At 44.7% G+C, this 14,009-nt stretch overlaps 1 long non-coding RNA gene across 1 annotated transcript; it reads right to left on the reverse strand.

Moving 5' to 3' along the window:
* Positions 1-1,493: 1,493 nt before the first annotated feature.
* On the reverse strand, positions 1,494-2,012 carry LOC123101490 (uncharacterized). Its single transcript, XR_006448591.1, has 3 exons — positions 1,933-2,012; positions 1,646-1,705; positions 1,494-1,528 (listed from the first exon to the last, which is right to left on the reverse strand). It is a non-coding gene; the product is annotated as an uncharacterized lncRNA (long non-coding RNA).
* Positions 2,013-14,009: the final 11,997 nt, after the last annotated feature.

A 14,009-nucleotide genomic window follows, 5' to 3' on the forward strand; every position in this document is an offset into this window, starting at 1 on the left:
ATATGCAAAGAGAGAAACAAAACCATCACATTTCTTATTTGCGGCCTCCTCATGGAGTCCCAGCCGCACCTCGCTGTTGTCATCTACGAGAGTATGATTGTTTTGTAAAAAGTAGAAACATGCCACCATCTATCAAAACAAATATGTGGTACCCATTGACTACAAAGGGCAGCCCCAGTGCATGTAGCTCCCGCTTGCGCAGGGTCTGGGGAAGGGTCCGACCACTTTGGGTCTATTGTACGCAGCCTTTCCCTACATTTCTGCAAGAGGCTGTTTCCAGGACTTGAACCCGTGACCTCATGGTCACAAGGCAGCAGCTTTACCACTGCGCCAAGGCTCCCCTTCAGCCATTGACTACAATTAAGCAAAAAATTGAGAACTGTTTTAGTCTCATGCCTGAAGCTACAAAACCATGTGGCTTACTACAATATGTGTGCACCTTCATGGCAAAGAAAACCTGCAATTACTCACGAATACATTGATAACCATGGTAGCAACTGATCGCACCGTCCCATAGTCCCTTATAATGTTTCTCAAAATAAGACCCCTATAATAGTCCCAGACTCTCTTTTTTAATATAGGGCCAAGATGATACAAGTGAAAAGAATTCACTCTCTTGCCTCATATCCCCGTAGATTCTTTGAATTTTGTGGAAGCTTGTCATGAAATTCCACTCCATTATGTTCTCTCTCACCATTTCTCTTCTATGACAAGCCTTTTCATCAATCGTTTAATCCCTACATCATTTGTGCCAACCTTACAAAATTAAGCTATTATGCAGCCCAATATATGTAAAAGGAAAGAAAAGGAAGTGAAAGGTAAATAGCTAATTATCTACACCCTAATATATTTCAAGCAACCATTAATGAAATATGCTATATCAATTGTTGCTTTATGCTGCCATTGCAAAAGAAATACCTACAATTTGTTCCATTGAAATGTTATAATCCACTCCACTGGCATGTGACATAAAAATTTCTAAGAAAATTTGCAGGCTAGTTTCAGCGTGCCAATGTGTAGTATGTACTACAGCTGCCTACTACTATCAGAGTATCATGCATCCATCCACCCCAAAAAAGGAGTAAACGCGGGAATTGAGATTGAATGTGGATGAAGTGATCACCTTGAAGATGTGTGGCTTGAAGTGCTCGGAGCAGATCCATCACGTGCGTGCCCCTCTACTCCTACGGCTTCATCAAGATGAAGAGGCTCGAGAGAAGGAGCGACAGAGGTCGTCCCCCTCCCCCTTCGCTGGCAGACCCAAACCATCAGCTAGAACGCGGCTAGGGCGCGGGGAGGCCATGCCATCATGGATCAACAGCGAGAACGCAGGCCCTCACAAGTTGTAAGCGCCCCTGACAACCACGTCAGCATGGTTGAGAAGAGATGGATCTGGGCGGTGGTCTCCGGTGACGAGCGAAATAGAAGTTTCTTGTACCCATAGTAGCTGTGTCGGCAATGGCCATCACAATGAAATATAATCAATGCGCGTCGTCCTGAGTTCTTGAAAGTTTTCACCTGGATTTTCCTGGACCAATGAAGCAAAAACATGCACAATTTCTCAAACAAGGATAGATGAAGTGTGTGAATCAGATGCAGTATTAATACAACAAAAAATAGCACTGTCATCAAAGAATTCACTTACAATCGAAAGAAGAAGCAGCAGCACGATTTTGCTTGTCTCCGTCGGATCTGGACCAGATACCTGCACCATAAAAATACTAAGAAAATGATGGCATAAGAAGATTACCCAGCAATAGAAAAGCAAACTAAATGTAGACGACTGTATCTTTATTGTTAAGATTCAATTAACAGGAATTCCCCGACCATCATGTAAATGAATTGCAAGAAATTTTTCCCGATATTTAATGTAGAAAGCTAATGTTAAATTATATGTTGTGCCATGAACTTATTACAATTTCCTTGATGTACCTGTATCATGGGATCCATGAGATTCATGGCCTAGTGATCACTAACCATGCCAGTCATCTGCTCCTGGGAGGTAACCCACCACCACACTCGTAACCTCTGAATGCAGTTTTTCTACTCCTAGCATTGTCATGGAGATGAACAAAGCGAAATCAAACCAGCACGAGGATAGGAGATCCCACATTGCCCAATTTCTACAATCGGCATCACCACACTTGTAAACAAGATAACAGACATACTAATTCCAGAACATCAATTTCTACATAAACAAAATTACGACATAATGAAATCCACGTCACTGGAGTTAAATTACGCAAATTTGCATAACACTCACGGGTAGAGGATAGCCATCAGTCGTAGTAGTATTGGAGGTTGTGGCCGTACTGGTGTCACAGCTCGATATGTTCAGGTGGGAACCTTTGCAGCTGCTCACCTTGATGCTTCTATCATGTATCTGGAGCTCGGGGGGAGAGGCGGCACTGCTGCTTCCCATCTCCCTTGCATGATCCCAGCTGCCGAGGCACAACACCATCGACCCAACGCTGATGGCATGCTTGCAGCCACTTCCCCTCCTTCGATAGGGAGTCGAGGTTGGGCGCAGAACCTACTCTCTTCTCCTTGGATTGCTTCTCCGTGGGCGACGAGATCACCCTCCGAAGAGGAAATATACAAATGATGACCCTTGGTAAGAATGGAATTTATCAAATCAAGCGAGTCAAGATGTAAACCTAATTATATGATCAAAATAGAACCATTAAACAGTAGGCGAGTCAACATGATTTTAACTGACAAACTTCAAGCAGAACACAGTTTATATAATTGTATAATTTTGTCATGAAAACTTGCAAACATACTTCCTACTTGTCTTCCTGGGAGATAATCAACCTTGTAAATATTCATCCTGCTGACATGACTTGTCATACTAATCAAACTGTACTTAATCAAACTGTACTTGACATACTGAGAATCCACCATGTGACTTCCACTTAGAAGGTTCTCATATAGATGGACCGACGAGACAAAATTACGACAGGTTAGACCAAAATACAGGAAATATTTTCCTGTCAAAGGCTCCACCATGTGACTTCCACTTAGAAGGTTCTCATATAGATGGACCAACGAGACAAAATTACGACAGGTTAGACTAAAAAACAGGAAACATTTTCTTGTCAAAGGTAATTCAAAATTAAAGAAAGGAAAATCACAGTCTCTCGTTTTGCCAAAATTACTGTGTCGACCTGATTGTTTTTTAGAGGCCCAAAATTTGCTTGATTCTTAATAGATGACACGGTAAACTGACTATAAATGTCGTCAGTTCATACGACAACCCAATGACTAACAATTAACATCTCTCTATATGCAATATGATTTCAGAGTGAAACATGCCATTATTTGCTATTGGACCAACCAAATGTGGTTTCAACTCCACATGAGAAAAACAATTTAGGAACTAAACATACATCCAAGCATACAAAACAAAAAATTCAAGCAAGAATTAGACAGGGCATCTAAGGCCACGATAGCATTCACTCACCCTGGTATATAGCATCGGTGGAGCGAAATGTGTGAATGCCACGATAACATCCACATGTCCACCTTCATGCCTCCCCGACTCCTCCTGCCGACCACGCGCCTCTGCCATGGCGTGTCCCTACATTCCCAGCCACGCCTTCTCAAGTACTCCCAAGAAGATAACGGCAATAACAGACTGTGCCAACATTATAAACTTAATATTAGTAATTATTGGACATACGTTTAACTTGCACATGAACTATGTAAAATGCAAAATTACTAATGCCAGCTTAATAAAATGATTCAGCAGTGTTGTACATGGCAAACCAAAGATCATGCTTGGTACTATCTCAGGTAGCAACAAATAAGCTAAAAGAAGGGAAATTTAATAAAGGTGTTGAATCACATATAATTCATGTTGCCCTTGATAACGGATCAATATTCTACTCTTCCTAAATTAAACAATAGTGAAATTCCAGTAACCTAAAGGCATGATTTGCACATATAGGATATAAGATCATATGATCAAGAACTGTAGCCATGTTTAATATAACAAACCTAGAACCTGCACTTCATATGTTAACCATTGTAGCTTCATCTAGTAAAATTAGAACAATAACAGATCTTATGACCAAAAACTGCTCCCTCCGTCCCGGACTAATTGTCGCTGATTTTCTACAAAGTTGTACCAAATCAGCGGCACTTATTTTGGGACGACGGGAGTATGTGGTAAAATATGTTTACTTTCTCAAAAAATATTTTAGGGTTCACAGGCTACTTAAGTAATGGTATTGATATTTCGACGGTCAACCGATACAGACAACATGCTTTTGTTGCACATTCTCGGATAAATTTGCTCAAATCCTTCAAAGGAAGACAACAAAAGGGGAACATGAAAACAATTATGATTTTGTAGTATTTTAAGCACCCAAATGACGTGCTACAACTTATAAGATGCATACAAGAAGCACATATATTTATCAACTACCTTCAGGACGAATTCAGAGGTCGCTGAAACCTTAGCGACAAAAAAAAAGGCTCACGCCCAGCTTTATATATAAAGCACTAACCACATACAAGCATCCGAACACAAATGCAACACCATACACACCATAGGCTGGATAGAGAGAAGTTGAAGATCAACTACACCCTAGATACCACCAAGCAAACGACGATAAGCAACCAAGCACCACTTGAGGTAAATGGGGACACAACCGAACATCACGAGCCGAGGCCTCCAAAGCAGGCCCGATCGAAGTAGAACTTCGAATCAAGTAGAACTCGATGAAGTACTACCTCTTGAGCCGGAAAATAGTGCAGCTCAGGAAAATGTTCCTGTGGTGCCTGCACCGACTGGAGAGGAAATTATTGATGATGATCAAGGTACTTCGGATCAAGTTGCTACTGAACTTCGTAGGTCCACAAGGACACGTTCCGCACCAAAGTGGTACGGCAACCCTTTCCTGGAAATCATGTTGTTAGACAACGGTGAACCTTCGAACTATGAAGAAGCAATGGCGGGCCCAGATTCCAACAAATGGCTTGAAGCCATGAAATCCGAGATAGAATCCATGTATGAAAACAAAGTATGGACTTTGACTGACTTGCCCGATGATCGGCGAGCGATAGAAAACAAATGGATCTTTAAGAAGAAGACGGACGCGGATGGTAATGTCACCATCTATAAAGCTCGACTTGTCGCTAAGGGTTATCGGCAAGTTCAAGGGATTGACTACGATGAGACTTTCTCTCCCGTAGCGAAGCTTAAGTCCGTCCGAATCATGTTAGCAATTGTCGTATACTATGATTATGAGATATGGCAGATGGACGTCAAAACGACATTCCTTAACGGTTATCTTAAGGAAGAACTGTATATGATGCAGCCGGAAGGTTTTGTCGATCCTAAGAACGCTAACAAAGTATGCAAGCTCCAGTGATCCATTTATGGGCTGGTGCAAGCATCTCGGAGTTGGAACATTCGCTTTGATGAGATGATCAAAGCGTTTGGGTTTATGCAGACTTATGGAGAAGCCTGCGTTTACAAGAAAGTGAGTGGGAGCTCTGTAGCATTTCTCATATTATATGTAGATGACATACTTTTGATGGGAAATGATATAGAATTCTTGGACAGCATTAAGGCCTACTTCAATAAGTGTTTTTCAATGAAGGACCTTGGAGAAGCTGCTTATATATTAGGCATCAAGATCTATAGAAATAGACCGAGACGCCTCATAGGTCTTTAACAAAGCACATACCTTGATAAAATTTTGAAAAAGTTCAAAATGGATCAGTCCAAGAAGGGGTTCTTGCCTGTATTGCAAGATGTGAGATTGAGCTCGGCTCAATGCCCGACCACGGCAAAAGATAAAGAAGAGATGAGCGTCATCCCCTATGCTTCAGCCATAGGATCTATTATGTATGCCATGCTGTGTACCAGACCTGATGTAAACCTTGCCGTAAGTTTGGTAGGAAGGTACCAAAGTAATCCCGGCAAGGAACACTGGACAGCGGTCAAGAATATCCTGAAGTACCTGAAAAGGACAAAGGACATGTTTCTCGTTTATGGAGGTGACGAAGAGCTCGTCGTAAAGGGTTACGTCGACGCTAGCTTCGACACAGATCTGGATGACTCTAAGTCACAAACCAGATACGTGTATATGTTGAATGGTGGAGCAGTAAGCTGGTGCAACTGCAAGCAGAGCGTTGTGGCGGGATCTACATGTGAAGCGGAGTACATGGCAGCCTCGGAGGCAGCGCATGAAGCTATTTGGGTGAAGGAGTTCATCACCGACCTAGGAGTCATACCCAATGCGTCGGGGCCATTCAAACTCCTCTATGACAACACTGGAGCTATTGCCCTTGCCAAGGAGCCCAGGTTTCACAAGAAGAACAGGCACATCAAGCGTCGTTTCAACTCCATCCGTGAAAATGTTCAAGATGGAGACATAGATATTTGCAAAGTACATACAGATCTGAATGTCGTAGATCCGTTGACTAAACCTCTCTCGCGAGCAAAACATGATCAACACCAGAACTCTATGGGTGTTCGATTCATCACAATGTAACTAGATTATTGACTCTAGTGCAACTGGGAGACTGTTGGAAATATGCCCTAGAGGAAATAATAAAAGGGTTATTATTATATTTCCTTGTTCATGATAATTGTCTTTTATTCATGCTATAACTGTATTATCCGGAAATCGTAATACACGTGTGAATACATAGACCATAACATGTCCCTAGTGAGCCTCTAGTTGACTAGCTCGTTGGTCAACAGATAGTCATGGTTTCCTGACTATGGACATTAGATGTCATTGACAATGGGATCACGTCATTAGGAGAATGACATGATGGACAAGACCCAATCCTAAGCATAGCACAAGATCGTGTAGTTCGTTTTGCTAAGAGCTTTTCCAATGTCAAGTATCTCTTCCTTAGACCATGAGATCGTGTAACTCCCGGATACCGTAAGAGTGCTTTGGGTGTACCAAACGTCACAACGTAACTGGGTGACTATAAAGGTGCACTACAGGTATCTCTGAAAGTGTCTGTTGGGTTGACACGGATCGAGACTGGGATTTGTCACTCCGTATTACGGAGAGGTATCACTGGGCCCACTCGGTAGTGCATCATCACAATGAGCTCAAAGTGACCAAGTGTCTGGTCACGGGATCATGCATTACGGTACGAGTAAAGTGACTTGCCGGTAACGAGACTGAACGAGGTATTGGGATACCGACGATCGAGTCTCGGGCAAGTAACATACCGACTGACAAAGGGAATTGCATACGGGGTTGATTGAATCCTCGACATCGTGGTTCATCCGATGACATCATCGAGGAGCATGTGGGAGACAACATGGGTATCCAGATCCCGCTGTTGGTTATTGCCCGAGAGCCGTCTCGGTCATGTCTACGTGTCTCCCGAACCCGTAGGGTCTACACACTTAAGGTTCGGTGACGCTAGGGTTATTAGGAAGACTTGTATGTGACTACCGAATGTTGTTCGGAGTCCCGGATGAGATCCCAGACGTCACGAGGAGTTCTGGAAGGGTCCGGAGGTAAAGATTTATATATGGGAAGTTGTCAAACGGACACCGGAAAAATTCGGGGTCATACCGGTATTGTACCGGGACCACCAGAGGGGTTCCGGGGGTCCACCGGGAGGGGCCACCCCTCCCGGGCGGCCACATGGGCTGCGTGGGGATAGCAGCCAGCCCCTGGTGGGCTTGGCGCCCCCCCCCCTTGGGCCCATGCGGCTAGGGTTGGGGGGGAAACCCTAAAGGGGGCGCACCCCCTTGCTTGGGGGGCAAGCCCCCTCCCTGGCCGCCGCCCCCCCTCTAGATCTCATCTAGAGGGGCCGGCCCCCCTTGCCCCTTCCCCTATAAATAGAGGGGTGAAGGGAGGGCAGCCGCACCATAAGCCAAGGCGCAGCCCTCCCCTCCCCAACACCTCTCCTCCTCCGTTGTGTGCTCGGCGAAGCCCTGTCGGAGTACGGTCTCTCCACCATCATCACGCCGTCGTGCTACCCGTGGAGTTGTCTTCCTCAACCTCTCCTTCCTCCTTGCTGGATCAAGACGGAGGAGACGTCGCCCGTACCGTACGTGTGTTGAACGCGGGGGTGCTGTCCGTTCAGCACTTGGTCATCGGTGATCTGAATCACGTCGAGTACGACTCCATCATCACCATTCCCTCGAACGCTTCCGTATGCGATCTAAAAGTGGTATGGAGATGCAAACTCACTCCCTTGACTCGTTGCTTAGATGAACTCATAGATGGATCTTGGTGAAACCGTAGGAAAATTTTTAATTTTCTGCAACGTTCCCCAACAGTGGCATCATGAGATAGCTCTATGCGTAGTTCTTTATTGCACGAGTAGAACACAATTTTGTTGTGGGCGTAGATCTTGTCAACTTGCTTGCCGCTACTAGTCTTATCTTGCTTCAGCGGTATTGTGGGATGAAGCGGCCCGGACCAACCTTACACGTACGCTTACGTGAGACCGGTTCCACCGACTAACATGCACTAGTTGCATAAGGTGGCTGGCGGGTGTCTGTCTCTCCCACTTTAGTTGAAGTGGATTCGATGAAAAGGGTTCTTATGAAGGGTAAATAGAAGTTGACAAAATCACATTGTGGTTATTCGTAGGTAAGAAAACGTTCTTGCTAGAACCCAATTGCAGCCAAGTAAAAGATACAACAACAATTAGAGAACGTCTAACTTGTTTTTGCAGCAATTGTCATGTGATGTGATATGGCCAGAAGTTGTGATGAATGATGAATGATATTATGTGATGTATGAGATCATGTTCATGTAATAGGAATCACGACTTGTATGTCGATGAGTATGACAACCGGCAGGAGCCATAGGAGTTGTCTTTATTTTTTTGTATGACCTGCGTGTCATTGAAGAACGCCATGTAAACTACTTTACTTTATTGCTAAATGCGTTAGTCATAGAAGTAGAAGTAGTCGTTGGCGTGACAACTTCATGAAGACACGATGATGGAGATCATGATGATGGAGATCATGGTGTCATGCCGATGACAAGATGATCATGGAGCCCCGAAGATGAAGATCAAAGGAGCTATATGATATTGGCCATATCATGTCACTACTTTATATAATTGCATGTGATGTTTATTATGTTTTATGCATCTTGTTTACTTAGAAGGACGGTAGTAAATAAGATGATCCCTTACAACAATTTCAAGAAGTGTTCTCCCCTAACTGTGCACCGTTGCTAAAGTTCGTCGTTTCGAAGCACCACGTGATGATCGGGTGTGATAGATCCTTACGTTCACATACAACGGGTGTAAGACAGTTTTACACATGCAAAACACTTAGGGTTAACTTGACGAGCCTAGCATGTACAGACATGGCCTCGGAACACGGAGACCGAAAGGTCGAACACGAGTCATATAGAAGATACGATCAACATGAGAATGTTCACCGACGATGACTAGTCCGTCTCACGTGATGATCGGACACGGCCTAGTCGACTCGGATCGTGTAACACTTAGATGACTAGAGGGATGTTAAATCTGAGTGGGAGTTCATTCAATAATTTGATTAGATGAACTTAATTATCATGAACTTAGTCTAAAACCTTTTGCAAATATGTTTTGTAGATCAAATGGCCAACGCTCATGTCAACATGAACTTCAACGCGTTCCTAGAGAAAACCAAGCTGAAAGATGATGGCAGCAACTATACGGACTGGGTCCGGAACCTGAGGATCATCCTCATAGCTGCCAAGAAAGCATATGTCCTAGAAGCACCGTTAGGTGACCCACCTGCTCTCCCAGCACTGCAAGACGATTTGAACGTCTGGCAGACACATACTGATGATTACTCCCTCGTTCAGTGCGGCATGCTTTACAGCTTAGAACCGGGGCTCCAAAAGCGTTTTGAGCGCCACGGAGCATATGAGATGTTCGAAGAGCTGAAACTAGTTTTCCAAGCTCATGCCCGGGTCGAGAGATATGAAGTCTCCGACAAATTCTATAGTTCTAAGATGGAGGAAAACAGTTCTGTCAGTGAGCACATACTCAAAATGTCTGGGTTGCGCAGCCGCCTGTCCCAGCTGGACATTAACCTCCCGGACGAGGCGGTCATTGACAGAATCCTTCAGTCGCTCCCACCAAGCTACAAGAGCTTCGTGATGAACTACAATATGCAGGGGATGGTGAAGACCATTCCTGAAGTATTCTCAATGCTGAAGTCAGCAGAGGTTGAAATCAAGAAAGAACATCAAGTGTTGATGGTCAATAAGACCACTAAGTTTAAGAAGGGCAAGGGTAAGAAGAACTTCAAGAAGGACGGCAAGGATGTTGCCGCGCCCGGTAAGCCAGTTGCCGGGAAGAAGTCAAAGAATGGACCCAAGTCCGAGACTGAGTGCTTTTATTGCAAGGGGAAGGGTCACTGAAAGCGGAACTGCCCCAAATACTTAGCGGATAAGAAGGCCGGCAACACTAAAGGTATATTTGATATACATGTAATTGATATGTACCTTACCAGTACTCGTAGTAACTCCTGGGTATTTGATACCGGTGCCGTTGCTCATATTTGTAACTCATAGCAGGAGCTGCGAAATAAACGGAGACTGGCGAAGGACGAGGTGACGATGCGCGTCGGGAACGGTACCAAGGTCGATGTGATCGCCGTCGGCACGCTACCTCTACATTTACCTACGGGATTAGTTATAAGCCTTAATAATTGTTATTTTGTGCCAAGTTTGAGCATGAACATTGTATCTGGATCTCGTTTGATACGAGATGGCTACTCATTTAAATCCGAGAATAATGGTTGTTCTATTTATATGAGAGATATGTTTTATGGTCATGCCCCTATGGTCAACAGTTTATTCTTAATGAATCTCGAGCGTAATGTTACACATATTCATAGTGTGAATACCAAAAGATGTAAAGTTGATAACGATAGTCCCACATACTTGTGGCACTGCCGCCTTGGTCACATTGGTGTCAAGCGCATGAAGAAGCTCCATGCTGATGGACTTTTGGAGTCTCTCGATTATGAATCGTTTGACACATGCGAACCATGCCTTATGGGCAAGATGACCAAGACTCCGTTCTCCGAAACAATGGAGCGAGCAACCAACTTGTTGAAAATCATACATACCGATGTGTGCGGTCCAATGAGCGTTGAGGCTCGCGGAGGATATCGTTATGTTCTCACTCTCACTGATGACTTGAGTAGATATGGGTATGTCTACTTAATGAAACACAAGTCTGAAACCTTTGAAAAGTTCAAGGAATTTCAGAATGAGGTAGAGAATCAACGTGACCGAAAGATAAAATTCCTACGATCAGATCGTGAAGGAGAATACTTAAGTCACGAATTTGGTACACACTTAAGGAAATGTGGAATCATTTCACAACTCACGCCGCCTGGAACACCTCAGCGAAACGGTGTGTCCGAACGTCGTAATCGCACTTTATTGGATATGGTGCGGTCTATGATGTCTCTTACCGATTTACCACTATCATTTTGGGGATACGCTCTAGAGACAGCTACATTCACTTTAAATAGGGCACCGTCTAAATCCGTTGAGACGACACCGAATGAATTATGGTTTGGGAAGAAACCTAAGCTGTTGTTTCTAAAAGTTTGGGGATGCGATGCTTATGTCAAGAAACTTCAACCTGAAAAGCTCGAACCCAAGTCGGAAAAATGCGTCTTCATAGGATACCCTAAGGAAACCATTGGGTATACCTTCTACTTAAGATCCGAGGGCAAGATCTTTGTCGCCAAGAACGGATCCTTTCTGGAAAAAGAGTTTCTCTCGAAAGAAGTAAGTGGGAGGAAATTAGAACTCGATGAAGTACTACCTCTTGATGAAGGGCATATATGAACTCGATGAACTCGATGAAGGGCATATATGAACTTGAGCTAAACACATGTAGAACAGACACTAGATGAAGTTGCTTATACGACATAGTACCTAACAAACGTAGGGCAGAAACTAGAGCCAAGAACTGTAGCAGGACTTCTAACAGAAAGGAGAAGAACACGTATGGGACAGCAGCAGCAGAAGCGCTGGACTTGGGGTCGGTGTCCTCGCCTGCCATATCATTGAGGAGGTCGTGGACGTCGGGGAAGAAGTCGTCGTCAGGGAAGTAGTCGTCGGCGACCGGATCGTCCGTGATGAAGCAGCCAGTAGTCGCGCTGAGCGCTCCCCAAAAACCTTATCACCCTCTCCCGTACAGGACTCAAAAGGTGCGGTCTCGGAGGCCTACTGTCCCGACGTGCGGTGCACGCCGCAAGCCGGGATGAGGAAGACAGCAGTAGCGCAGAGTTTGGAACTGTGTGGCGAGAGGAAGAGGACATTCTGATGTGTCTCTCGGGAGAGGAGCGACCTCTCTTATATAGGCACAGCAGAGGGATGCGAACAGGCTGCGCCGGGAGGCGAAGCAACGGAGCGAGACGAAGTGAACAGGCAGCACGCGAAGAGGTGCGTCGTTCGTATTCATTATCCACTACCGCAAAACTTTTTAGCTCCCAGGTGACCTTTCGTATACCCGTAGTGCGTGGCAAAAATTAGACATCGGCTCGTTCCCGCAACCCGCGGCGCGTCGTGGCGTGGCGTGGCGTGGCGTGGCGTGGCGAGGCGGGCGGCGGAGGAGGAGCGCGCGTGGATGTCCCTCTTGTTCTCATGCTCATACAAGTGGGGAAGTAGCCTCCCTTATAAAGAGGTCCAACTCCCTCTAAACTAGCAATGTGGGACTAAACTTTATTAGTATCCCTTGCCTTGCACAAATGGGCTAAGTGGGCCTCTAGGATTTATTAGGAATTTCTGAAATAGCTATTGGGCTGCCCCAATATAGACTAAATTCCAACAATCCCCCACCAGATCCTAGAGGCACACAGAAATTTGCCTTTGGTTCCAAAACACTGTTTTATATACCGGTACTGCAGTGGAGACTGTTAAGTTGAAATTCCACCTAGAACTCTATGCTACACTAGTAAGCAACTTGAACAGTGGACTGGGCCTTGAACTGCAAGTTTTCTGTGAATCTAGCTTCACATAAAGCCTTGACCGATACGTGGCTACCGTGGGTCTTCCCCGCGGGTGGAGCTTATGCGTCATACTCCGTGACCTTTCATGAGTTTACTAGAGAGAACCCTACTCTCATAGATTGCGATGTTTAACAATCAGACTCATATAGGTGCGTTCTTCAAAAGATGTTCTGCAGGACAACATCTCTGCTTCAAAGAGCCACTTAGAACACATTAAGATATACATCAACCTGCCATGCAGATTAAGAGAGTATTGCATCTTCATGGAGTGGTATTGTGAATAGTAGGATACTCTCCTCTCAGTTGACCAACAGCTTGTCTTCCACATCTAATTCACGGGATCTCCGATCACAAAGAATAGGTTACCACTGTGAACAACTCATATTGTGGGTCTCATACCCATCTCCCTCGATGCATTATCTATCACATTACGTGATAGACCCTTAGTAAAAGGATCTGCCAGATTTTTAGACGTTTGGATATAATCCAATGCAATAACTCCGGAGTTTTTCATTTTCCTGACAGACTTTAACCTTCTCTGAACGTGTCTTGATGACTTCATGTTATCCTTTGAGCTGCTCACTTTCGTGATCACAGTTTGATTGTCGCAGTTCATAAGGACACCCGGTACAGGTTTCTCAATAATCGGCAAGTCATTCAAGAGCCGACGAAGCCAATCTGCTTCGACCGTAGCTGTATCTAGTGCTGTGAGTTCTCCTTCCATTGTTGACCTCGTTAAGATGGTCTGCTTGCAAGACTTCCAAGAAACAGCGCCACCTCCATGAGTGAATACATAACCGCTCGTGGCCTTTATCTCATCAGCATCTAAGATCCAGTTTGAGTCACTATACCCTTCAAGCACCTTTGGATGCCCAGTGTAGTGAATTCCATAATTTGCAGTGCCTTTCAAATAACGCAGAACTCTCTCTAGAGCTTTCCAATGCACATCTCCTGGTTTTGAAACAAACCGACTCAGTTTGCTAACTGCAAAAGAGATGTCAGGTCTTGTAGCACTCGCTAAGTACATAAG

Source organism: Triticum aestivum, chromosome 1B, assembly GCF_018294505.1.
Source record: "Triticum aestivum cultivar Chinese Spring chromosome 1B, IWGSC CS RefSeq v2.1, whole genome shotgun sequence".
NCBI classification, from domain to species: domain Eukaryota; kingdom Viridiplantae; phylum Streptophyta; class Magnoliopsida; order Poales; family Poaceae; genus Triticum; species Triticum aestivum.